Source organism: Mastomys coucha, unplaced genomic scaffold (genome assembly GCF_008632895.1).
Source record: "Mastomys coucha isolate ucsf_1 unplaced genomic scaffold, UCSF_Mcou_1 pScaffold5, whole genome shotgun sequence".
NCBI classification, from domain to species: domain Eukaryota; kingdom Metazoa; phylum Chordata; class Mammalia; order Rodentia; family Muridae; genus Mastomys; species Mastomys coucha.
The window spans coordinates 12,017,649-12,043,673 of record NW_022196911.1 but is presented as its reverse complement, the minus strand read 5'-3'; positions in this window follow the sequence as shown (position 1 = coordinate 12,043,673).

Below are 26,025 nucleotides of genomic sequence, written 5' to 3'. Positions count from 1 at the left end.
CATAGCCACTTCTGGCACCAGGGTCTCCTGCCCCTTCCTACTGTATTCCTAGCTCCTGGGTGTTACACACCAATGGTAGACACTGGCAAAATGGACCAGAAAGATGAACTATCCAATAACCTCTGCAATGCATAGTAGATTTATATGACTTGGAACAGCTACAGCTTGGACACTGGCTGCAAGCCACCTGAATTCAGACTGAGCAGTGTGAGATGATTAATAATGCATGTGTTTCCTGTGTTACCTTTCAGTAACCATGAATTTTACTCCAGCTGGATTGAGCGGATGTGCTAAATTCTACTTATTTCACATTTTAAACAGCACAATTGAATAGACTTTGTCATGAAATCATTAGACAATGGCTTGGGCTTTATTTCTTTTCTTTAAAGAAAGAAACAACAACAGGGAGATACCTTTCATCATCATGGGGGAGATTTAACGTGGATGATTCCCGCAGCATTTTTACAAACTGCTCCTATTTATGAAGGGAAGAAAAAAAAATATAAATCCACACATATTTCACTGCAGCAGAAATAAATGAAGCTTGGTCCAGAGAAGCTTGTCTTTAATCATGAAATGTGCAGCATTTGGCTGGTGAGAATTAGCCATTTGTCTTTCTAAAGTAACTTCTCAAGAGCACCAAGGGCCCAGAAGCAAAACCCACAGGGCTGTTTGTGCCCTCCAGGGATGTGGGCATGAGCTATGCTCAGAGACAAAAGGATGCAGGCACGCACACCCTTGATCATATTTCTGCCAGGGAAGTGCTAACTTACACCATTCTCTTTATCCCAAAAAGTCCCCCTGAATATATCCATCAGACACATTGCACATTTGTAGCCATAGGATACTGAACAAGAGACAGTAAGATGTCACTGTCTGGTGATTTATCTTCAGGCTGTGTCATAGGCATTGTGGATGATAGAGCCATTTTTCTTGACTTCAGAGACTCACACAGTTCTTAGCCCATTTTCTGCTCCTGTCTCTGAATCTTCTTTGAGTTGCATTATTATCTAAAGGGGCGGGAGAAAAAAATATACATCAGAATAGTGAGGGAAGGCAAAAAAATGTGTCCCTTGTGGATTATTTCTACCATAAATGTGGCAATTTTGATGAACTTGGTTCACATGTTACTGTGGCAAACTCCACATCAGAGTGGGTTAGTCTTGGGTGGATGGCATTGTAGCAGATTGTCTGGCTGAAGAGACAGACATTCATCTGCTCAGCTGAGGGTTACATATACCCCTTTACTATTCTAATCCTGAAGGCTGATTATAAGTAACATCCTCACCAGAGAGCTTGGTATTTTCAGATCGGTTTGGGCAGATTTATGTTCTGAGCTCATCCTGCAGCTGGTTTAGGGAGGGGAATTCCAGCAGTACTAAATCCCACGTTATCTTTAATCCTGTTTCTCATATAGAATTTTGTATTTTTATGTTTTCTTCACAGTTTAAAATGACGCCATTATTAAAATATGATACTGGGTTTTTTTTTTTTTTTTTTTTTTTTTTTTTTTTTTTTTTTTTTTTTTTTTTTTTTTTTTTGGACATTTGTATTTTCCTAAGATTTTAGTTACTTTTGCTTTCTGTGTGTGAAGGTTTTGTCTGGTTTTATATGTACTGCATAAATGCTCGGTGCTCCAGGAGGGCAGAAGAGGACATCTGATCCCCTGGAACTGGAATTACGATGGTTGTAAACCACCATGTGGGTGCTGGGAACAGAGCCTGGGTCCTCTGAAGGGAGACTAAGGCCTTAAGAGCTGAGCCATCTCTCCAGGCTCCATGTGTATTTTCTTTTGTTGTCCTCCTCTGGCATTTGGGGAGCCAGCAAGTTCCCAGGTTGTGAGGGTGAAGTTCACTAAGAGTAAGATAATCTATTGAAGGACCCAGAGGACGCTTTTTAAGTGAGACCAACAAGCCAAGCCCCACATGCTACTGCTCTTGACACACTTTTTTTCTCCCATGACAGTTTTATCATACATGTATATAAAGAATTTTATTTTTATCCCCGTTTCCTCTTTCTTATCCCCCTACCTACTGAAATGCACCTTATGCCCGACAAGAGCCTGTGTGACTTTTATGTGTTCTTTGTGCATGTTTAATTAGAGTTCAATTACAGTTGCTTACAGTAACATGGGTAGCAGAGGCTATTTACTGGAACATGGATACTGAGTAATTGCCATACCATTGAAGAAAATAATACCCTCTCCCCTAGCATCAGTTAATTGCTAGTGGACCCTGAGGGAGGGTCGCCTTGATATACTTTTAAAAATGGCATTGTTCATTTACATACAAAGCACACAGAAATGTCTACAATAACAGGATTTTTTTTTCAAGCTCCTCTCAATCTTCCTTAATCTCCTGATTGGCCCAGAGGAAGAGCTGGTTATGGCACTTGGAGGCCAGGGTGAGTTCAATGGGAGGGTGTTTCACAGAGCATGCTCTGGGAGCTAGACCAAACAGATACAAAAGTAGTGTTTGTTTGTTTTTTCTGAATAAATATGTCAGTCAGGATGCATTGCATGGGGTGAGGCTCACAAATGCATTCCCGGACACTCCATTGGACACTCCGTTCATGTGGCATCCTGCAGGAGAAGTGAAAGGAGCTGAGGGAGGGGGCTGCTTCTCAGCAAAGCAACATGAGGCCATGTGGCCAGCAGCATGGAGTCTCTCCTGCAATTTTGTCAACTCCCACTGTATCTTGTGAGGTTTCTGGGTTAGGCTGCCCTCGGGCTGCTCCCAGGGTACCGACTCTGTGCCCTTGAGGACCTAAAGGAAGGCTAGAAACATTGCCAGCCTGCAGCAATCCATAATCACATGGGAAGAAGAGCAGTAATTAAACATCTTGATGATTTTGACTTTATTTTGAAATCCGGCTTGTTCTTTAGAGCAGGTGGTTGTTCTATGTGGAATCATTTAACTCTGCACCTGGGGAGAAATAATGATTACTAGTTTTTAGCTTAAGAAGTTATGGAAATATTTTGAAACATTACAAAGTCTCATTTCCTGCACACTATTACATAGTACTTATACCACTGATAACTTCTAACTTGTGTTTTTAAGAGATTTTCCCCAAACTTAATCTCTTGAGTGAGGTTCAGCTGCTGTCAATTTGATATAGCCAGTTATCCGAGTCTCCGTGGGAGGATTACCTGTATCAGACTGGCTCACTGGCATGCCAGTGAGATAATTTCCTGATTGACATAGGTGAGCCAACACACTGTGGGTGATGCCATTCCTAGGCAAACTAGTCTGTGATATATAAGAAAGCTGACTGAACACAAACTGGGAGACAAGCTATTAAGCAGTGTTGCTCCTCCGTAGTTTCTGCTTGAGTTCCTGTCCTGCTTTCCCTGGGTGATGGACTGTGACCTAGAAGTATAAGCCAAATAAACCCCATCTTCCTTAAGTTGCTTTTAGTAATGTTTATCACAGCAACAGAAAGCAAACTAAGAACACAGAGTGTCCTGGCTGGTTTTTGTTGTTGTTGATTTGTCACAAGTTAGAGTCACCAGAGAGGAAGGAGTCTCCATTGAGATAAGGCCTTTATAAGACTGGGTCTGCAGGCAAGCCTGTAGAGCATCTTCTTAATTAGTGATTGATGTGAGAGGGCCTTGCCCATTGTAGATTGGGCCACCCCTGGGCTGGTGATCTTGGATTCTATAAGAAAGTAGAATGACTGAGCCATCGGGAACAAGTCAGTAAGCAGCACTTCTGCACGGCCCCTGCATCAGTTCCTGAATCAGGTTCCTGCCCTGCTTGAGTTCCTGGTCCTAACTTCCTTCAGTGATGGGCTATGGTGTGGAAGTGTAAGTTAAATCAATCCTTTCCTTTCCAGGTAGCTTTTGGTCATGGTGTTTTATCACTGAAATGATAACCCTAAGAAAAGTCACTGTGTGTTGAGAGTTTGGCTAGTGGTCCTGTGGGAGCTTGGGAGATAATGCTAAGAACAGTGTGGGTGATGGAGGCCTGGCTTCTGAAGTTGAAAGAGAAGTTTAAAGAGTCCATTGAGGCCCTTTGTAATTTCTGAATGAAGACTCTGTGGTTCTGGTCAGCTGGGGCTGAAGAGCCAGCGGTGATGAATAAGAGACCAGCACCCATGAAGTGAAGCAATTACTTCACTGGAACTCTCAATGCTGAATACCTGGAGCTTAGATATTAGTGGTTATTAAGAAGAGACCAGCGTCATAGAGGTGAAATCTTCAGTGGAGGGTTCCTCAGGATCAGCAGATAGAATCTGTGGTCTACAGGTGGCCAAGATTCTACCTCGTGTTGGCAGCTCAACTTGATTATGCGTAAGAGTCAACCAGGTGGTGTTGGTTTTGAAGGCAGATGAGGCTAGGCACTAGAAGAGGCCAGGAGAGGCCTCTGGTGAAAGTTCAGTCCAGTTGCAGTGGAAGACCCCAATCTTTTGGAGATGCCAGTACCATGGGAAGACTGGCAAGAGCAATCACAGGATGGACCTAGAAGACAAGCTGTGTGTACTACAGAGCACAGAGCCTGAGAAGTGACCCAGGCCCTTTGAAGGAGCCCGGAAGATGGTGAGTGAATCCTGGATACTGGACACTGAGTGATTTACACTGTTGGAGTTGAGTTTACTTTGATCTCATCATGACTGAGTCCTGGTTCTTCCCTCTTGAAATAGGAAACTATTTAACTTACTTCTTATTTTATAGAAGTCCACAGTTAAGAGACTTCTGATTTTACAAGACACCTTTAAAGCATTTGAATTTGTTAGACTGTAGGACATTATAAATTTGTAAACTGCTTTATATTGTGATGTTTGTATTAATGGGTAATCTTGGGGATAAACAGGAATGGAAAAGTTGGGGCTGAACAGGGATGGATTTATGTGTCAAATTGACCAAGGGTCAGTTGTGCTGGCAAGTTTGATGTTAACTAGACACAAGTTAGACTCATCAGACAAAAGGGAACCTCAATTATGAAAATGTCTCCCTAAGGTCAGGCTGTAGACAAGCCTGTAGGGCATTTTTAAATTAGTGATTAATAATGGACAGCCCAGGCCAGGCGGTGGTGGCGCACGCCTTTAATCCTAGCACTTGGAAGGCAGAGGCAGGAGGATTTCTGAGTTCGAGGCCAGCCTGGTCTACAGAATGAGTTCCAGGACAGCCAGGACTACACAGAGAAACCCTGTCTCGGAAAAACACCAAAAAAAAAAAAAAAGGACAGCCCAGTCCATTGTGGGTAGTACCACCTGGGCCAGTGGTCCTGGTTTCTATAAGAATGCAGGCTGAGCAATCCATGAGGAGTAAGCCAGTAAGCAGCATTCCTAGATGGCCTCTGTATCAACTCTTGCCTCCAGGTTACAGCTATGTCTGAATTCCTGTCCTGACTTCCTTCAATAATGGACTATGATGCAGAAGTGTAAGCCAAACTCCTTCCTTCCCAAGTTGCTTTTGGTCATGGCACTTGGTTATTACAACAATGAACCCTAACTAAGACACAAGGGAACATGTGTTTGAACAATAAACATTGAAGCATAGATTAGTAATGTGTAAATCTAATAAATCACAATATTTAAGTATTTTAAACTGGAACACTAGCCAGAAGACCCTAAAGATTTTTAAATGTCACAAGTAAGCATTAGGCGTATTCTAAAATATTAAAGAGATATGATAGCTCCTAATATTGTGTTGTTAGTTGTCTTTTTCCTTTATGAGGCCAGTGGCTGCATCTCCTGGGGGATTCATAATGCTTACGATGACCCTCAGGCCTGAGAGTACCTTTTGGATTTAGCCTTGCATGTAAAGTTGGGTGGCTGAAGTGAATGTTCTCCCTGAGGAACACCGCTTGCATATGCAGACAAAGCACAAGCTTTTATGTTGTATCCTACTCTTTTTTAGAATTCATCTTGAGGCTTTGTGCCTTTCTCCAGATATAGAAGTTCTAGAAGTTTATGTGAACCACCACTGTGAAAGGACACAGCAACACTGGTTTGCTCCAACTTTAAATAGATTTACCTGCGTTAGTAACTTTGCCTGGAACTACTTGGGTTCTTTCACTATGGTTGAAGCCTTTATGTTGTTGACATGTGACTTCATTGCTAACTAGTTCTGTCCTTTCTTAGGTTTCTTGCCTTATGAGGGGTGTCTTAGTCAGGGTTTCTATTCCTGCACAAACATCATGACCATGAGGAAAGTTGGGGAGGAAAGGGTTTATTTGGCTTACTTCCACATTGTTGTTTATCACAAAGGAAGTCAGGACTGGAACTCAAGGTCTGATGCAGAGGCCATGGAGAGATGTTCTTTACTGGCTTGCTTTCCCTGGCTTGCTCAGCATGCTGTCTTATAGAACCCAAGACTTCCAGCCCAGGGATGGCACCACCTACAAGGGGCCCTACCCCCTTGATCACTAATTGAGAAAATGCCCCACAGCTGGACCTCATGGAGGCACTTCCCCAACTGAAGCTCCCTTCTCTGTGATAACTCCAGCCTGTGTCAAGTTGACACACAAAACCAGCCAGTACAAGAGGTTTTCTCTGTCAACTCAAGTATGTGTTGGATAGAAGAAAATTGTTGTGTTTAAGTAGAGAAATGACTATTAAAACAAAGCCATGCAGTATGTGTATATATATATATATATATATATATATATATATATATATATATATAAATTCGTGTGCATCCACATGAATGAGTACAAGCAAGTGAATGAATGTGTAGGCATCCTCCTGAGTGTTTGTCCCCATTCTGGCACTTCAGCACAGGCAGGGTGACTGGATGCCCTGGAGAGCAGGGAGGAACTCTGAGCTGTCTTTTAATAGCACTAATGAGGTCCCTGACCTTGAATGGGTGACTCTGCACCTCCAGTGGTTTTCTGTCACACAGCCTTAGCTGACTACACAGGTCCCTTGGGTTTTAAAATTAATTTTGGGATAAAGTTTTATGTGACATTGTGACTCAGGTATTTGGTCTTTGACTTAGAGTGAGCTCAGGGTGGCTAAATTCTAATTCTATCATGAAAAGTATGTCAGGGTATACCATAGCATGTTTTGTTCTCTTTCCCCTGGACAAACTGGACTACATTCTATACCTTTGTGGATTTGAAAGGGACAAAGGCTCTGCTTGTCCAGGCTCAGCTCTGGATACATCCCTCATAGACTGTGATTCTGAGTGAAGGCTGCACAACTGGCCAGATTCATCTTGGCTGCAGAAAAGTTGGTAAATGCAGTATCTGGTCTCCAGGATGCTTGCAGGATTAATGCAGAGGGAAGGTTAGGATGTCTAGGATGAGAGCAGTTGCAGTGGTCCAAACAATCTTACCAATCTTCAGTGCAAAGCTGTGTGTTACTCAATGTGTGCTTAGGGATGGTGTTTTCCCTATTATATCTTGATCCATCTTTCTTAGGATTTGAAAAATTGTCAATATGTGACCTTTGAAGAAACCATGTGTGTATATACATATATGCATATATCATATACATATATGTATACACACATATACACATATATGTATATAATATATATATATGTCATATACACATCACATATATATGTATACACACACATACACACACATATATATATATATAAATATATATAAATAAATATATATATATATATGTGTGTGTATATATATGTTGATATACACATAGGCTTAAATCAATCAGGGACATGTTCTGCTCCTAACAATACAAATACTGATCTCAGTGACCAAGGCTGCTGAGGACAAATTTGTCTTCTAATCATGTAGGTTATAGCAGACAAGTCAGTGATTCACACTCATACTTAGGAAATGGTGGTTCTCCCAGACACAGGCCAGTACCTGCTTAACCTCCTCAAAGACCCCTGTTAAAGTGGCTGTGCTGCAAAGCTGACCATCTGTATTTACAGAACTGGCCACAGGGGCATTGTTCTCATGGGGGGTGGGGGTGTGAGATGCAGACTAGTGGAGAGCAAGCAACCTGTAAGCACCCCCAACTCCATTCTCTAACCCTGTAGACAGTCTATTGATCTAATCCTCATGTCAAAAAGCCTGTGATCCTGGAATGAAACATTTCCCAGTGGCAGAGCAGCTGCCTCCTTGCCTTGCATGTGTGAGGTCATAGGTTCAGTCCTCAGTATGGGCAAAAAACCAAAACCAACACAACGTTCGGATTCTAGCAAACCTGTAAGGGAAGAATAGAAGCATCCCCAAACCCTCAGTAGTGCAGCTCTGGTCTTTCTTCTTTTTTAAAATTTAAATGCCACACCTTTTTATTTTGTGTGTATGAGCATTTGGCTTCAGGTATGCATGTGCACCCTATGCATGTAATACCTGTGAAAGCCAGAAGAGGGTGTCAGATTTCTCCAGAAGTGGAGTTACTGACAATGGGGAGGCACAGTGTGGAGGCCCCAAACCAAACCCAGGTACTCTGCGAACACAGTAAGTGCTCTTAACTCCCTAGCCATTTCCCCAGTCCTGGGGGTGGTTTTTCTTTTCAACAGCTGTCAAGCCTTGTTCTGGCATTCATGAGCTGGAAGTCCCTTTTCATTCAAGGGGATAGTGTCATATCCTGTTTACATCCCCTATAGCACCTGTGTGTTTTTAAGGGATGATGTAACACACCTCTCACACTATATTTTCCCATGCAGTGTGGGTCCAAAACAAACCCTTCCTTCCTTCCAGGCTTTTTTTCAGGTATTCCCCACCCCCAACAATAATAAAGTCTCACGTGTGACTTCAGCTTGACTCCATGGCCTCTGCAGGGATCTTGTTTCCAGATATGGTCTCATTCATCCTCAGCACCTGGGTTTGTGGGGTTGCCGGCTCTCTTTGGGGTGGGGGGAGGTTGTGTTTGCATGCTCAGCCAGATGCTCACAGGGAATCTTACAGTTAGCTGGCTCTTTCTGCCTCCCCCATCACCATCAAGAACACTCTCTCTCTCACCTACCAGGCCTCCTCCTCCTGATCTAAAATAGAATTTCACAGAACACCGGGATGACATACTGCCTCTCCCCTTCCAGCTCAGCTAACCCCAGCATCAGTTTTATCACATGGGACTGAGGTAACATCTGGAGAGGAGGAAAATGGGAGCAGAAAAAGCGCTGCTTTACCATGCAGCCAAGTAATCTGAGTGTCAGTAATGAATCCTCCTCTTAGCCAGTGCTGGCTGTGGGCAGGCTTTGAGGACAGATGTGTCTTCTGTAGCAAACACTCCGATCTCAGATCTCTGTATCTGGATACAAATGAGACATGTCAGATTTCTGTGTGTGTGTGTGTGTGTGTGTGTGTGTGTGTGTGTGTGTGTGTGGAGAGGGAGAGAGAGAGAGAGAGAGAGAGAGGCGGGGGTGGGGAATGAAGCAGGCAAAGTTAGCAGGCAGTTTGACACAGAAAACTCCACCATATAGAGGAAAGAAACCTGCCCATGCTAACAAACCAAGTTTATCTTCACTTCCCTCCTATTTCTTCAGCCTCTGTGGGTTTGGAAAGGCACATAGATAGGATCTGGGAAACTCCCCAAGCTCCTTATAGAGGGAGAAGATGAAAGTAGCAGGAGAAGCAGCAACCTACCTAACACTGTGGTGAGGGCAGGCTTGGTCTTTCCAGGGCTTCTCTTGAAAGGTCAGCTTACTAGTCTGTTTTCCCAGAATCAATTGCTTGTTCCTTGCATCAGTGTGTGCAGCCAACAATCTAAGTCAGCTGCCTGCTACAGGAAGCATGGTCTGGAGTCCATACTGCCCACATGCAGTCTCCTTTCTCAATGTTGTCCAGAATAAGGATGCAGGGTCATCTCCTTCTTCACCCCCTTATGCTCAACAGCAGCTCCTATTCACCACTCCTGAAGGCATCCACAAGCTTCAACCACAGAAGTCCCATGTACTCTGCCTGCTTTAAATACCATGGTGTGAGTCACAGCTGGTCACAGTGACAATCAATTAGGAAACTTTATTATCAGCTGAGGATGTCACCCCAAAAGTCCACAAAGGAAGGACTGTTACTTGAATCTTTCAGACAAGAGAGCAGAAAATAAGAACGATTATACTGGCCATTGGAAGTCCATGGAGCTAACAAGGGAAGATTTGAGGCTAGAAACTCAAGACTCCAAATCCTAATTTGAATGTTGTGTGGGGAAGGATCTAAGGGAAACAACAAATCACATGTGCAAGAGAAAAGTGTGGTAAAGGAAAAGTTTGAGCTAGAAATAATCAAAATTGAGACAAGCAATGCTGGCGTGCAAGTGAACCTAGACTGTGAGCCTGTGTTTAGTTCTCAGTAACACACACACATACATACATACACACTCATGTACACACACACACTCATACACACACACACACACACATATACACAAAGACACACCCACCACATATATACACACACATTCACACACATACCCACACACATACACACCACACACCACATATACGCATACAACATATACACACACATACACCCACACTACACATACATACACACACATACACATACAAGCACACTCACACACACACTCACACACACTCATGCACATACACACATACACATATATACACAAGCATACTCATATACATACCAGAGGGGATAGGGATGGAGGGCAGGAAGGGAAGAAGGGACAGAGGGGGAGAGAAGAGAGAAGGAGAGAGAGAAGAAGGAGAGAGGGGAACAAAGGGGAGGGGTGAGGAAGAGAGAAGAGAGAGGAGCTTAAGAGAATGCCTTCTGATATTCTTGTATGTGCTCATCCTGCCTTAGAAATACTTTGAAATTAAAAATTTGAGTCTAAGGCGAGAAGGTGACATTGAACTCAGCTGGATCATTCCATAACCTGTAGTATTAGCAGTGCTGAAAAAGTTGAGATCAGGAAAAAGCAAAACAAAATCAACAACAAAATCCAGTATGGTTTGCTGGCATGGTGAGGTCATCTGGTTTTTCAGTTCCAAATGGCTTCTTAGCTAGCTGCAAACAGTATCACTCAAGACAACAAAACTCAGAAGAGTAGCCCTAATCTGAACTTGGTGCTTGTGTTCTGGATAGAGAGGTAAACCAGGGTGAGCCAAAGACAACTTTCCTATGTTTGAAATAAGACAGACTGCTTGCAACAGACAGAGCACAGATCCCAGCTTGGAGCTGGAGAGGTTGCATCAGCCTCTGGGCCACACAGGCAGGATGATGGCTGAAACAGTCTGGAAGCTCAAAGGTGCTTATTAGAGGACCTGGAATCTGTACTTTGGAAGCCTGGTTGTTTTCATGTTGCCTGTATTTTCTTTGCCATTTCTTCTTTATGGAATCTCTCTCTGAGTGGTTAAAGAGCTCTTGGGAAATTCTAACCTGCCTCAGCTAACAAAGAGAACTGTTAATGAAGGAGGACCTGTCTAGATAGCAGCTTGTTGTTTTAGACAATGTAGTTTTGGTATTTTATTTTTGGAAAATAATTTGAGTTTTCCAGACTACAAATTATTATATTCTTTGTAAGCAAGGAAAAGTAGCAAAAATCAATCAAACAAACAAACAAAATAAAAAACCAGCAAACATAACGGGTAAACCTTCCATTCCAAGAGAATCTTTGTGTACATAGTAACATTCTTCAAGGGCCTTGTGTAGATGGCTGTTTGTACAGGTTTGTGAAGCTAAACAAATTGTTAATCTAGGCTTGGTCCACTTCTACATTTTGGAAACCATTTTATCCTATATATATTTATTAATATTCATTTACATGGATGTGGAGGACTGAACCTTTGTAAGAATGCTGTACATTTTGCTAATCCATCCTCATCCTTACTGCTTGGTTTCAGACCCCAGGTCAAGGGACTGGGATGCATGTTTGGCATACCAGAGCAGACCTGGCCTCCTGGTTCTTCCAGCATCCCTCTCAGTCCCTACCTCGAATACCCTGCTCCCCAATCCTGAAATGTTCAGCTTAGAGGCTGGGCTGCCCATCCCCCAGAGGATCTTCCCTATATAATCCAGATATTTTAGCTTCTCCCTCTCTTTCCTCTCTCTGCACACCACTCTCTAGCTCTTTGTCTCTATTTCCCCTCTCCTCTCCCTCCCTTCCTATAGCAACTTCCCTGGCCTCCTTCCTTAGGGCCAGTGAACTCACCAGGCCAGAGCAGCTTCCCAATAAACCTGCAGTAACTATACTCTAATCTGGCTTGAATTGGCTCATTTCATCAATGGAGAAATAACTTATTACCCACTTCTAGCTTTGCATGGGATAATGTGTGGACATGAATTCATTTCTACACACAACTCTTCCATATCGTGTGCACTTACTCCAACTTTCCCCTGAGCATCTTGAGAATCTCATTATTGCGATGTCTAAGGAAACATCTCTTTTCAACTTGTTTTTGTCACTATATTTTGAATATTCCCATTTCTCTGTCTACAGTGGCACACAGAGATGTCTCATTATCTGCCTTGTTTAGGCAGTGATTAACACATCATTAACATAGGAAGAGTTGGAGAAATTGCTAAAGACTGTCGAAAAGTGTAGTAACTGTTAATAGTCACCAACTGTTCATAAGGCACTTAGCTTAATTTGCTAGGAACCATAGTGTTTGGAGCTTCACCAATTTGGATGAAATTCTGCCAGCAGTAATGGCCCTTTTGCTCTTAGGCTTGTGATTGGTGTCCACCCCAAGTCAGGAAGGATTTTTCCCCATGCTAAGGTTTTATGGTTAAGGGCATCACAGGGGTCTTTTGCTTTTTTCCATGACATCTGGAACCAGCTACCGCCATGCACAGATCTCCTGACTCAATGGGCCATTCGTTTTCCTGCAGAAAGCTTTGTGAATTTTAAAAGAGCACTCAGGGGTGTCTATAATTGAGGCCATGTGTTATCAATTAGAGAGGAGAGAGAAATTAGTTTTTTTCTTAGCTCATTCCCCTCTCCCATGAGGAAACTTTTGTCCTAAAATAAACCTAGCACATTCTGAGGCTGTCAGGTCAAGGGCCACTGCTGACCTTTGGTGACCTTGCCAGACTCCCATGAAGTTACCCTTGTGTACCTGGAATGGGTAGGCCAGAGATTTCCTGCACCTAAGTGTCACCCAGAGCCATGGCACCAACCTTCTCCAGAGGCACAGAAAGCAGCTGCTGCTTTGTATAATTTTAGGAGTGCTAAGCAGTTTCCTCTGGCTCTAAATAATTCCTCCTTCCTAACTTTAGCTGCTCATTTCCAATGTGAAATTACTTTCCAATTTCAAAAATCCTTTGCTGCTGTGTCCGGAGAGTAGCATCTTGGGGGAAAGTCACTTCTGGTCTGATGAAGACTATTTATACTGAATAATCCTAGTCCTGAAAAATTTCTAGTGGATGCCACCTGGGTGCATATTAAAGGATAAAGGGATGCATGAGATCTCAGTGCATGGGGGCAGGGAAGATGGAGTAGGAAACCAAGGAAGAGCAGGGTACCCTTTTGCTACAAGGATTGGCAGCTGAGTAGAGAGCTTAGGGCTCAGTAAGCTCTGGGATCCAGGATCAGACAGTTTCTTCTAAAGAGCAACTTGGCCTGCTGCTCACTGTGTTTCTGTGAAAATCTCCTCCCGACACCACCTCTCTCCTCTTACCGTCTCCTAGAATCACTGTCCATCCTTCCATATGCTCTGTGGCTCCACCTCCATTGTCCCACTTTACACTGGCCCAGATGGACTCGCTCCCACTTTTCAGTTCCAGCATTCTGCAGGGTTTAGAGAACGGAACTCTTTTTTCTTAAACGCATGTAATAGTACCCAACACAGAGTGTGAGCACAGTGTGAAAAAAAAAAAAAACCCTTTTGGAAAGAAGACCTTTATAATGTGCTGTTTTGCTATTTAAAATATTGTTTTGATGCACTGCCAGTGTTTCAATAGTTAACTTAGGTATGTAGACAGTAAATGCCATACTGACTGGTAAGAAATCAGAAGCCCTAGGCACACCACAGTGATCCCTGGACTGTGTAGACAGCTGTGTGAATACCTCATGAACTAACATAATGGTTTACAGTGAATGAGCCTGCCTGATCCTGCTCTTCTAGAGGACTATGCCACAAAAGACTGGGCCTGTTACAGATGCCCACAGAATACCTGGTTGAAACAGTGTGTTTCTAACTTGGAAGTTACAACATTGAAGGCAGCTTCCTGAAGCTTTCATTCTAACATAGTAAATTAAATCTATTCTGACAGATAGTACTGAAGAATATGGAGAGGCCTAAGCAAAGAGAGTTCAGGGATAGGACATTGCAGCAGGGTTAAGCTCTTTAGTGTAGCTCCAGAAGTAATTTCATCCTACAGTTTGCATAGAATAGAAGGTGTCACAGACTGTGACTTCAGAAGGCAGTGTATTCTTCACATACAAACAAGGTGAGCATACTGAAAGTAGTGCACCTACTTAAGGATAAGACACGCCATGGAAAGGAGCCCCTGACATCCTGTAATGCCTGCTCCTTGTGGAGTGAGGACTTAGCGTCATCTGTTACTACCTGACCAATGGGCATACATTTCTGTGACATTATGGTTGTAATAGAATCTAAGAATTTAAAGATCAACAAGATGGCAGGAGTAACAGATGCAGGGTGTAGCAAGATACACTGACTTGGAAGGGACAGTAATGATGGAAGGGACCAGACTGTATTCTGGACAGAGGTGCACCTGTCTGTTAACTGGCTTGCAAAGAGAAACAGATGACTTTGGCTTACAGTTGCAAGACATTCAGTCCTCAGCTACTTATCCCCCTTTTCCCTTTGGGCCCAAGATAGGGTGCTGCTTCAGGGAAGGGAGGTCATAGTAGACATGTTGCATTTACTTTACCTGGAGAGACAGGAACAAATACTGATTGACTCCAGATAGGGTATACATGATTAACTAAGAAACCCAGCTCTGTTGGTTAGACTAGAAATACCATCCATAGGCTCAGACATTTAAAACTCTGTACCTAGTTGGTGGTGTTATTCAGAAGGTTTAGAAGGTGTGGCTTTGCTGGTGGAAGTACAACTCTGAGGGTGGGCTTTAAGAGCATGTAGCTTTGCCCCACTTCCTGTTGACCTTTACCCAACTTCCTGTTGACGTCTGTTGTGGGTTGTAATGTGATCTCTCAGCTTCCTGCTCCTGCTGCCATGCCTTCTTGCTGCCATGGTTTCCTGCTATGATGAACTCTTATCGCCCCAGAACCCTAAGGTTCTATGCTGGTTGGTTTTGTGAACTATACACAAATTCAGACATACCTGGGAAAAATGGAATCTTAATTGAGAAAATGCTACCATACAATAAGCCTGTAGTGAATTCCGTGAATTGTTTTCTTCATTTCTGATAGATGTTGATGGGCCCAGCTCACTGGGGATGGTGCCACCCCAGGTCAGGTGGTCCTGGATTATATTAGAAAGTAGGGTGAGCAAGCCACCAGGAACAAACCAATAAGCAGGCTTACTGTGGCCTCTGCTTTGGTTCATGCTTCCAGGTTCCTGCTTTTGATCCTGCTCTGGCTTCTTCAGATGATGGACCATTATGTGGAAGTGTAAGGCCAATAAAATCTTCCCTCCTCAAGTTGCTTTTTGTCATGGGCTTTTCACAGCAACAGAAAAGTAATTACTTTGCTACCAGGGTCTAGCTTGGTGAAGCATTGAGTTCAATTGGGATTACTCAGAGGACCACTGACTGATAAAGGCTTATCTAGATATAGGAAAAGGGCAGCTTGCAGGTTGTTACTCCACTATAGAAAAGTCTCCTTTCCCTCAACAATAATTAGACACTTCACATATCCTCACAGAGTGACAGGGTCTTGTGAACTACCTCATGAGCTGCTGTAGAGACTCTTAGGCGGTACCTTCTGTATCTTGAGAGTCACAAGAGAGTGCTAAAAGCCCAGCCTTGTACTATCTCCTATAAACGATAACAGCTGAGTAGTGGTGGCATGGTATGCCTGGAAGATAGCGCTCGCATCAGAGTTAAGCTCATTTGCCTTACAGCAGTGAGGAATAAAGAGAGAAAAGCCGGGCAGTGCTGGGATGCCAGCATGTCCTTCAAGGATGTCCTCCCCATGACCTTAACATCTTCCACTAGACTCCACCCCTTAATGTCCCACTACTTCCTAATAGTGTCACAGGTTGGGGACCAAGCCTTAAACATATGCGCTTTGGGGACATTTAATGTCCAAATTAAACCAGATCTCTTATCTTTATTTATCATTTTAAAAAATTATTTGAGAAATTCAATACATACACAATGTAATTTGATCAAGCCCACCCCATTCCTTCCATTCTTATTCATCTGCCCATGTTTTCTTCCAACTTCCTGTGTTTCTGCTTTTCCTCACTGAGCCCACTTATATGCAGGAGAGTAGAACCACCCCCTGGAGCATGGGCAGCCACTCAGGTACCTTTTCCTTGAAGAAAACAGACTCTCCTTGCTTGATCTTTGTCTTAGGGTTGCCATTGCTGTGATAGAACACATGACCAAATGCAAGTTGGGGAGGAAAGGGTTTATTTGACTTAGGCTTCCACATCACTGTCATCATTGATGGAAGTCAGAATAGAAACTCAAACAGGTGAGGAACTTGGAAGCAAGAGCTGATGCAGAGGTCATGGAGGGGTGATGCTTCCTGGCTTGCTTCCCATGGCTTCCTTGGCCTCCTTTCTTATAGAATCCAAGACCACCCCTATGAATGGCACCACCCACAATGGGCTAAGCCCACCCATTATCAATTACTAATTAAGAAAGTTCCCTGCAGGTTTGTCTATGGCCTGATCTTTTGAAGGCATTTTTTTTTTTTCAATTGAGGGATCTTTCCCTCTGATGATTCTAGCATGTGTCAAGTTGACATAAAACTAGCTAGGATGATCTTGCATGAGTCTTGTGCATGCTATTAAAACTGCTGTGAGTTCATATGTCCAAGTACCCTGTTGTGTCCCAAAAACCTCTTAAGCATCTCACCAAGTGTACACTTCAATTTTGATACATGTTTCCACGTGAATGAATGATTTCTTTATTTCAAATATTTATCAGGCATTTAGAGGTAGCTTTTGGTTCAGTTTTTTTTCTGCATTTTTTTGTCTGTCATTCCATTTGTGATGGAGAAGATTATTTATTCATCTTGGATATTAGTTTATTTATCAAATCCATCTTTTGAAGATATCTTCTTCCAGTTGTAGGCTGCTATTTGACTCACTTATTGGTAGATCAATGACCAAACTTCAGTTAAATTGACTTTTATGGTTGATGCATTGCTGTGGATTGGGCACCCATCCCTCAGATCCACCAACTGAAGCTCTAAGCTCAGGAGTAGGAGGTGGTTCAGGTTGGATGGGGTCCTGGGACTTTTCTATACTAAATCTAGGCTGCCTTAACAAAAGCAGCATCAGATTGTTCTCTCTTCATCTCTGTACCAGGCTAAATTCTGCAAGGGTGTGGGTGTTTGCAAGCCAGAAAGAGCAGCCACAGCAGGGTCCTGTCATGCAGGTTCTGACTCAGACTTCAGTCTGCAGAACTGGAGAAAATAATCTTTGATTATTACTGTTCTTACTTGTATATTAGTGTTCATGTGCATTTGTGTGCATATGTATGTATGTGTGTGTGCATGTTGCTCACATGTATGCATATATGTATGTGGAGGCTAGAGAACAACCCAAGATCTCAAATTCTATCCCTTGGTAGCCATGTACCTTATGTTTTGGAGCAGCGTCCTTCAATGGTATATATAGTAATTTTTCAGGCAGCCTACACTGCTGGTTTGCTTTTGGAATACTGGTTAAGCTGTCTTGGTTTGTTTTAATACATATTTTCTTATAACCTGTATTTTTTTGTTTTTTATTAGGATGTATGAGTAATTTGAGATTAATTTGTTTGCTTAAGATATGAAACAGGGGTCTAGTACAATATCTGTAAACTTCCAATTAACCTGGAAAAGTTTACTGAAATGATCATCTCTCCAAACTATAGCACATTCTTATTTTTATCACAAATCTGGCAACTGTGTATGTGTGTTTGCATCTGGTTCTAGGCTCTTTATTCTTGTAGCAAAACTATATCATCTTAATTTTTATTATCTTATAATAAACCTTAATCTTGTATTAATTTTTGTTCTAACCTAATACCATCATGGTTCTTTAGGAACAATTTCTATATGATTTTAGAATGAGTTCATCAATTTTTAATTTTTTTTAAAAGAACTTATTGAAATTCAACTGGGGATCACAAACTACCGATTAGCTAAAGAGCAGATATTTTTACAATATTGAATTTTATAATGTCTAGAACATATATCAAGTTTATTTTTAATAACTCCCAATAATAAATTTACAATTACATTTTAATGTCTTTGTGGAGATATAGAAATGATTCTTAATTTTTCTTGGGAATGTGATGTTTTAGTATTTTAAAGAAATGTACTTAATATTTACATATTAATTATGTAACAGATTTGATTACTTCATTTATCAATTATAATAAATCAGATTATTTGAGACTGCATAAGTAAAACAATACCACACCACATGCAAATGGTGGTGTGTTCACTGTTTGCTTGTGTGTGACTAAGTAAGTGGTTGACCTCAGTGCACTATAGAAACTAATCTAAGCATATATTGATGCTATGACTGTCCTACTATGTTTTCTGTGATAAAGACAGGGATCAAAAGGATCTTTGGAAGAAATAGTTCATTTGGCTTCCAGCTTATCATTTATCATGAAAGGAAGACAGACTGGAACCTAAGGACAGGACCTGAAGCAGAGGCCATGGGGCAATGCTGCTTGGTGACTTACTCTCTAATGCTTGCTCAAGCTGCTTTCAACCAAAGAAATGGTGGGAGATGGTCTATCGATCAGATAATGAATCCTTAGAAAGTGTTTCTAAAACATTCCAATGTCATGATTTTATTACACAAGTAATTTTATGTCCTATATTTTAAATATTTTCAAATGCCAAAGGAAGCCACAAGATTAGAATGAGAATGAAGTCTGAGCAAAACAACATGTATAAGACAAAGATACTTCTTAAAACTCAGCAGTGAGCACGTAGTTGAAATTGAATGTGATGTCAATTACATTCCGCAGAGGACACTTGGGAAACTGCTCAAAATATAACAGAAAATGAGAAAGTAGCAAAACAGTGTAATAGAAAACATGCATTTAGCATACAACAAGGGCAGTAAAGAAGAATGAGGGGACAATGTAACATGCAGAATACAAATGGCATAGTTGGTGATCACATGACCCTGTGAGTGTGTCACTTAATGATCACATGACCCTGTGAGTGTGTTACTTCATATAATAGGCAGAGGTTGTCAGAATGGATTTTAAACACTCCTTTGATTATTTGCTGTCTACATAATGCTTTAATGACAGGAAAGGGTCAAAAGAAATCATTGAAAAGATGTATCTTATAATCAAGCCCAAGAGGAACCAGAGTGGTAGTGGTGGTATAATAACTTTGGTGTGTATACTCTGAGTTTGGAGGGATTTATAGAAACACAGCCACTCCAGTAGTTTTAAACAAAATGGTTTCATTGACCTAAAACTCCATTTTGTTCTGCATTTCATTCCTTCATTTTACATACCCCAAGAAACATGGATACTTGTCACTGCCTGGATTGTTTTTGTCTTCCCAGAATGCCACACCATTAGAACCACTGTATGTACCTGTTAGGAAGTAATTACTAAAGGATGTTTTTAAAGGCATAATTGGTCATAAAATCTAATTTAAATGTAATGACTAGTGAGAGATTAATAAAGAACTGGGATATATTGCAGGAAGCAGCACAGTCAGTAGCCCTTGATTTTTTGGGAGATTTGGAGCTATGAGGTTTAAAAGACATTTCCATACCCAGTGAGGCAGAAACTGCAAGTGGAGTGTAGACCCTTGCTGTCAGTTCTGAGAGCCCTGCTGATTTCCTGTGGAAGGGTGATTGAGCCTTAAACTGATAGTGCAAGTTTGGGAGATGTGTGTGTGTGTGTGTGTGTGTGTGTGTGTGTGTGTGTGTGTGTGTGTGTGTGTGTGTGTGTGTGTGTGTGTGTGTGTGTGTGTGTGTGTGTGTGTGTGTGTGTGTGTGTGTGTGTGTGTGTGTGTGTGTGTGTGTGTGTATGTGTGGTTATACTCCCATGAATGTGCATGCAGAGGCCAGATGAGAACATTGGTGTCTTCTCTCTTGCTCTGCTTTATTGCCTTGAGACAGAATCCACCACAGAAGCAGAAGCTCACTGTTTCTGCTAGGCTGTATGGCCAGAGGACTCACAGTGTTTATCACCCATCTCTGTCCCCAGTGCAATGCTGTTGTTAGAGGCATATGTAACCATACTCAGCATTTTACCTGGAGCTGGGAATTCGATCTCAGGTCCTCATGTTTGTGCTGCAAGTGCTCTTGCTCACTAAGCCACCCACCAGACCCAGAGAGGTTTCAGCAATGACTGTGCATTTGGCCACATTTATGAATTATTTCTAAGGCCATTTTTATTTTAAGACACATAGGAAATTACCAAGTTCACACTGCCCTCAATGTATAAACAATATTTGTGATCACTGGGTTCTACTTGAACAATTTTTTTTCCATTTTGGGGCCTGAAGACTCGTGTTCTCTACCTGAATTAGGTTTCCTTCAATCTGGCACCTTGTCTTCATGATTTTCGTGGCTGCTAGTCGCAATGAATCATTTAACCACATCAATGAACATGCAGAATGTCAGTCTTGCAAGGAGATCCCAGAACATTACTTTCCTGTTGTCTACATTCCTGTTAGTAGTCTTGTTTCTCCACTTTCCCCTCAGTTCCGCTAGGTAAAGACTAGAACTCGTAGTTTGGAAGGGTTCCAGGTTTTCTGGAAGTTGTTGGTTATGTCCTAAGACATCCAGGAAATACAATTAGTATTTTCCTACAGTGTATGTTCTCAACAGAGACATCACTGATGGGCCAATACTGGAATTGTCTGAACATATTCTTTTTTATTTGTTCATGTGCTATATGTTAAGTGTCTACAATCCACAGTATTGTGTGTTTCCGCCACACCAGTGTGGATTGTAGACACTTAACATATAGCACATGAACTATGAAGGCAACTGTGCTATGATCATAAAAAGAGAAAGAGCTATAAGAATATGTTTTGGACAGGTGTAGCGGGAGAGGGTGCCTTGGCAGGCCCATGCTAAGGCATCCCTTCCCACTGAGGGATCAGACACACATTGGTATAGTATAGAATATAGTTTATTTAGGGCATGGGGAGGGGAGTTAAGAGGGTAGCAGAGGCAGAGAAAGGCAGAGAGAAGGAGAGAATAGAGAAGTAGGGGCCAGCTCTGACCACATAGAGAGAGGGGGAAGGGAATGGGAAGAGAGGGCAACAAAGGGGCAAGAGGCTAGGACCAGAATAAGAAAGCTAGCAGCAGTGGGATAAAATTGTGGTGACAGAAAAATGAGTTTGTCCAGTTCAGACCTGTGACACAAACTGAGCACGCAGGCATGACAGTAGGGTAGGGCTGTGGGAGCATGGATAGGTAAGTGCTTGGGCATAGCGACTTTTTCCATTTACCAGACTGCTGGCAGGATGTGTGAAGATGTTTAAAATATAGGTTTAAAGACACTGCAGCACCCATTGGGGGGGGAGGGTTATTGGATTATTTGTACCTATCCATGTTCCCATACCTAAACAGAGGAATGTTGGTATTCTGTCTAAACTCCACCCCCACAGATACCTGGCAGCAGCCAGGTATGCTCCTCCCCACAGTTACCTGGCAACAGCCAGGTAGGCCTGGCCCTATAAAAGGGTCTGCTTGCCCCCTCCTCTCTCTCTTACTCCTGTTTCTCTCCCTTGCCTCTAGCCCGTTTGTTCCCCTTCTCTTTCCATTCCCTTCTCCCATCTCTCTATGTGGTCATGGCTGGCCCCTACTTCTCTACTCTCTCTTTCTCTCTGCCTTTCTCTGCCTCTGCTACCCTCTTAACTCCCTTCCCATGCCCTAAATAAACTATAATATATATTATATTGATGTGTGTCTGGTCCTTCAGGGGAAATGGATGCCTTGGCATGGGCCTGCTGTGGCACCCCCTTCCCCTACACCTGGCCAAAACATATTCTTATAGCTCTTTCTCTTTTTATGATCACAACAAATGGAGTCTAAAATATAGTTCACCTCACCAATGATAATTAATCAGTTGAAAGGACAGACCACAGAAATAGCAGTAATTTATTGATATATTCAATTCTAATATTTGAGCTACTACCCATAAAAAAAAAGAACTTTAGCCATTGAAGTGTCTCATGTTGGGTTTATAGCTAAGTAAGAATCTATAACTTCTAATTGGACATAATGAACATGACTTGTAGAACTGTACTACTGCCAAATATAAGAGAGTAGGGGCCTAGATTCTTTGTGAACAGGACAATGGGTTTGATTAACTAGAGGCCATATTTATGTGAAGAGGCCAGGATGGGGCTGAGCTTGGTTGGAGCAGCCTAGCAGCTATATCCCCATGTGTCAGGGAACAATGAAGCCTTATAACATAAGCTTGTCCTGAATCCGAGTATGGGTGTTGGAAAGGGAGAGGTGATGAGAACTACCAGGAAACTGAGCTGTCAGTCATTCCTGAGTGTGATATCTGGTATTTGCCATCTGATGATCCCCCCTTCCCCAGAAACTCACCTAATCAAGGCAGAGGTCTGGGTTGGTTGTGTAGTAGATAGACAATTGGCTTACAGAATGTGGTATGTGTGTGAGGGAGTAGCAATGGGCAACCATGGATATGTCCAAATGTTGTCAGACATCATCATTTCTAATCAGTGAAAGGTTTCTTTCATTGGAGTCTTTGGCAAAGAATGGCTGGGCTCAATGTGATTTACACATACTACGATACATATTTTATAAAACTGTAAGTAATTTTAATCCCAAACATTGGAGGGCTGTGATTTCCCTCAAAGCTATAGAAACTTGGCTCAGCTCTATGCAGGCACTGAGCATAGAAGACACAGCTGGGCTTTCATGTTGGCCCTGTGCATTTTGCTCCCATAATTTAGAAAAACATTAGCAGCCCACTCTCAAACATTGGCCTCTTTTCTTGTCTCACACAATGGGAGCCTTCACATCGCTTCCAAAAGGCTTATTCACAATCCCACACCCTTTTTTGGAGGCTTCCTACAGAAAGTCACACAGAGCCAAGCTGTGTGTCTGGGTTCCTGCTGAGAGGCAGCAATTTAATGAAAACAGGACAGCAGCCCACTTTGTGTGTGTGTGTGTGTGTGTGTGTGTGTGTGTGTGAGAGAGAGAGAGAGAGAGAGAGAGAGAGAGAGAGAGAGAGGGATTTTAATGTTAACAATCGACTCATCTCATTCAGAGGGAGGACAATACTGTCAGTTTAAGGCTCAGGATGGAAACACTGGAGTCTTCTCACATACTAACCTGAGTGGCCCCTAGGTTCCACCTGGACATTTTGAACCTGAGATTATGAGGCATAGAGAAATATACTTCTCGTGTTTATACTTTTAAAATCTTGCAAGTTGAAATGAAATATCACAGTTAAAACTCCAGGAGCTTTAAAAATATTCAGAGGAGTGCATTTAAATGAACTTGGCAATGAAACATGAAATATTTAGTTCCCTGCTGCAGCAGAACAGGCTCTCCTTTATTGTTCAGAGGTGGGGGGATGGGGGGGGAGGCGCCCTGTGAGAACTCACTCCTGTGAATAGCTCACCCCCTCAGATTTTCTGTTTGCTTTAATATTTTCTGATAATTATGTAATTAGTTCATCACGCTCAGCGTTTCTCACTAGCTACCCACCGTGCTTACCATGGGGACTTTCTGAAGTTCTGTGCATAGAATTATTAAGAGAGGGACTGTTTGATGCCTCTCCTACAGAATCATTCTGAACCCTGTGCATTTTTTTTTTCTCAACCACAAAGGATGGCACCTTGAGGCCATTGCTGACCCTGGAGTCAGCTCATAGTATCGTTCACTCCCCACTCTACCAGTTTAGACTTTAGAGCCAATGTGCTTTGTATCTTGAAGTCAGCTCTGAAGATATTTTCAGGTAATGGGCATTCTTACCAGCACCAGGAGGGTCTGCAGAGGAACTCATACAGATCTGAGGGAAGGAAAGCACTGGCATGCTTTATGAGGAGTGACAGGAGAGATAAAGGGTTCTAAAACCTTCAGTTAAAACAGATGGCAATTTTTTAATATTATTTTTTAATGTGCTTAGGCCCTATGAAGTTAAGAGGCAGCCAGAGAGAGAAAAAGAGAGGAGACAGAGAATCTGGTCATCCACACAAAGCGTGGCTCTTCTTTCAAAGAGAAAAAAAACTTCACGATGAACAAAATATTAATGCTTATGGAATGAACACATACATTAGTGTTGTCTGAATGGTGTGTTCCACTGTGAAGAGACTGCATGGAGTCTCAGAATAACAGAGAAAAAAAATCTAGAAATCATGTGGTTACCAAATTAATCTGTGGGAACATCGGGTAGGCACTCTGTGGTGTGGCATGGATACCTTTCCTGTAGGGTTTCTGGGACATTCTTAGCTTTGGAGTAGTAACCCACAGCTGTCTGCTAGGTTCATGCATCCTAAAACTTTACTGAGTTGTCCAAAAGACATCAGTCAGAGGCAGAGGTCCGTAATGAATAGCTCTGCAGGGAATTGAAGACAGCCTAAGAAAATTTTGGTTCTTTCTTCTTCTTCTTCTTCTTTTCTTCTTCTTCTTCTTCTTCTTCTTCTTCTTCTTCTTTTTCTTCTTCTTCTCTTCTCTTTCTTCTCTTCTCTTCTTACCTGTCCGCCTTGCCTTGCCTCCCCTCACCTCTCCTGACCCCCTCTTCCCTCCCTTCCTCTCCCCTCCTCTTCTCTCCATTCCCTTCCTCTCTCCTCCTCCACTCCACTTCTTTTGTCTCATCTTCTCTTGTGTCCTCTGTCTCTCTCTGTCTCTCTGTCTCTCTCTCTCTCCCCCCCCCCGTCTCTCTCCCTTATAGCACTGAACTCTCTTCAGTTTAAGTTCTGATCAGCCCTCACAATCTTTACACAGATGTAGCACTTTCAGGTAACTTCATTCATACTGCTAACTCAGGAGTGAGGAGGAGATAGACACCCTCCCTCTGACTGACAGAAGGATCCTCCTCACAGCTTCCTACAGTGAAAGCAGCAGCTCCTCACAAACATGTCTTTCACCAAGACACATGCAGAAAAAAAAAAAACCATAAAATGCAATTATAGCTTGAAGGTGTCCCTAGCTAAGATGCCTAGCAATGGGGGACACAGAACCTGAGTTGGCCATCTCTTCCTACTGGGTTGCCTAGTCCAGCCATAATAGAAGAGGATATACCTAGTCTTACTGCAACTTGATATGACATCATGGTTGGTTGATATCCCTAGGGACCATTTTCATCTCTGTAGAGAAATGGGAAGAGGAGTGGATAAGGAGGTAGCGAGAGGGACTGGGAAGAAAAAATAAAAGGAATAACATCTTTGAAAAAATGCCCAGTAAAAAACTGCAGTTATAAAAATCTGTAAAATGAATTTGTGGAGACAATCACAGTAGCACCTTAGATTTCCCCCTACTTTTAGGAAGGCAGATGAGAGAGACACTGAGTGGAAGGAGCAAGACTGAAAAGGGTATTAGATTAAGTATTGAAGCAAGAATTTGGCAAAAATCCAAACTATTCTAAAATCATGACATCTGCCCTTCAAAAAGCAAGTTGACAATAACTTAAGGTATTCAATTTATTGTCATTTACTTGGTTCATTTTGGGACCAATGAGGGTATTAGCTATATTATTATACAAAGTTACCTACAAATTGCATTCTAGTACTTAACCCATGCTTCTGAACTTTATTCCTTTCCCACTTTTGAAAATTACTGACTCAGATTTCAAGGATCCATTCTTATGAAAGAGAGGTTCTACTGTAAACTAAATGTAACTTTATGCAGTTAAGATCTTTATTCACTATGAACCATCAAGTTGAAGTTTATCAATGGCCTCCTGTCACTTTTTCTACTGGGCAATGTAAGTTAGTCCATAACCACTACTTTAAAGGGGCATCCTTTATCCCTGCCTCATGGACATACAGACACGGCTCCTATAAGCGTCTTCAGTACTGATATCTGCTTGGGTGAAGGATGCTGCCTCTCTTCTGCCAATCACTGTTGCCTAAGAA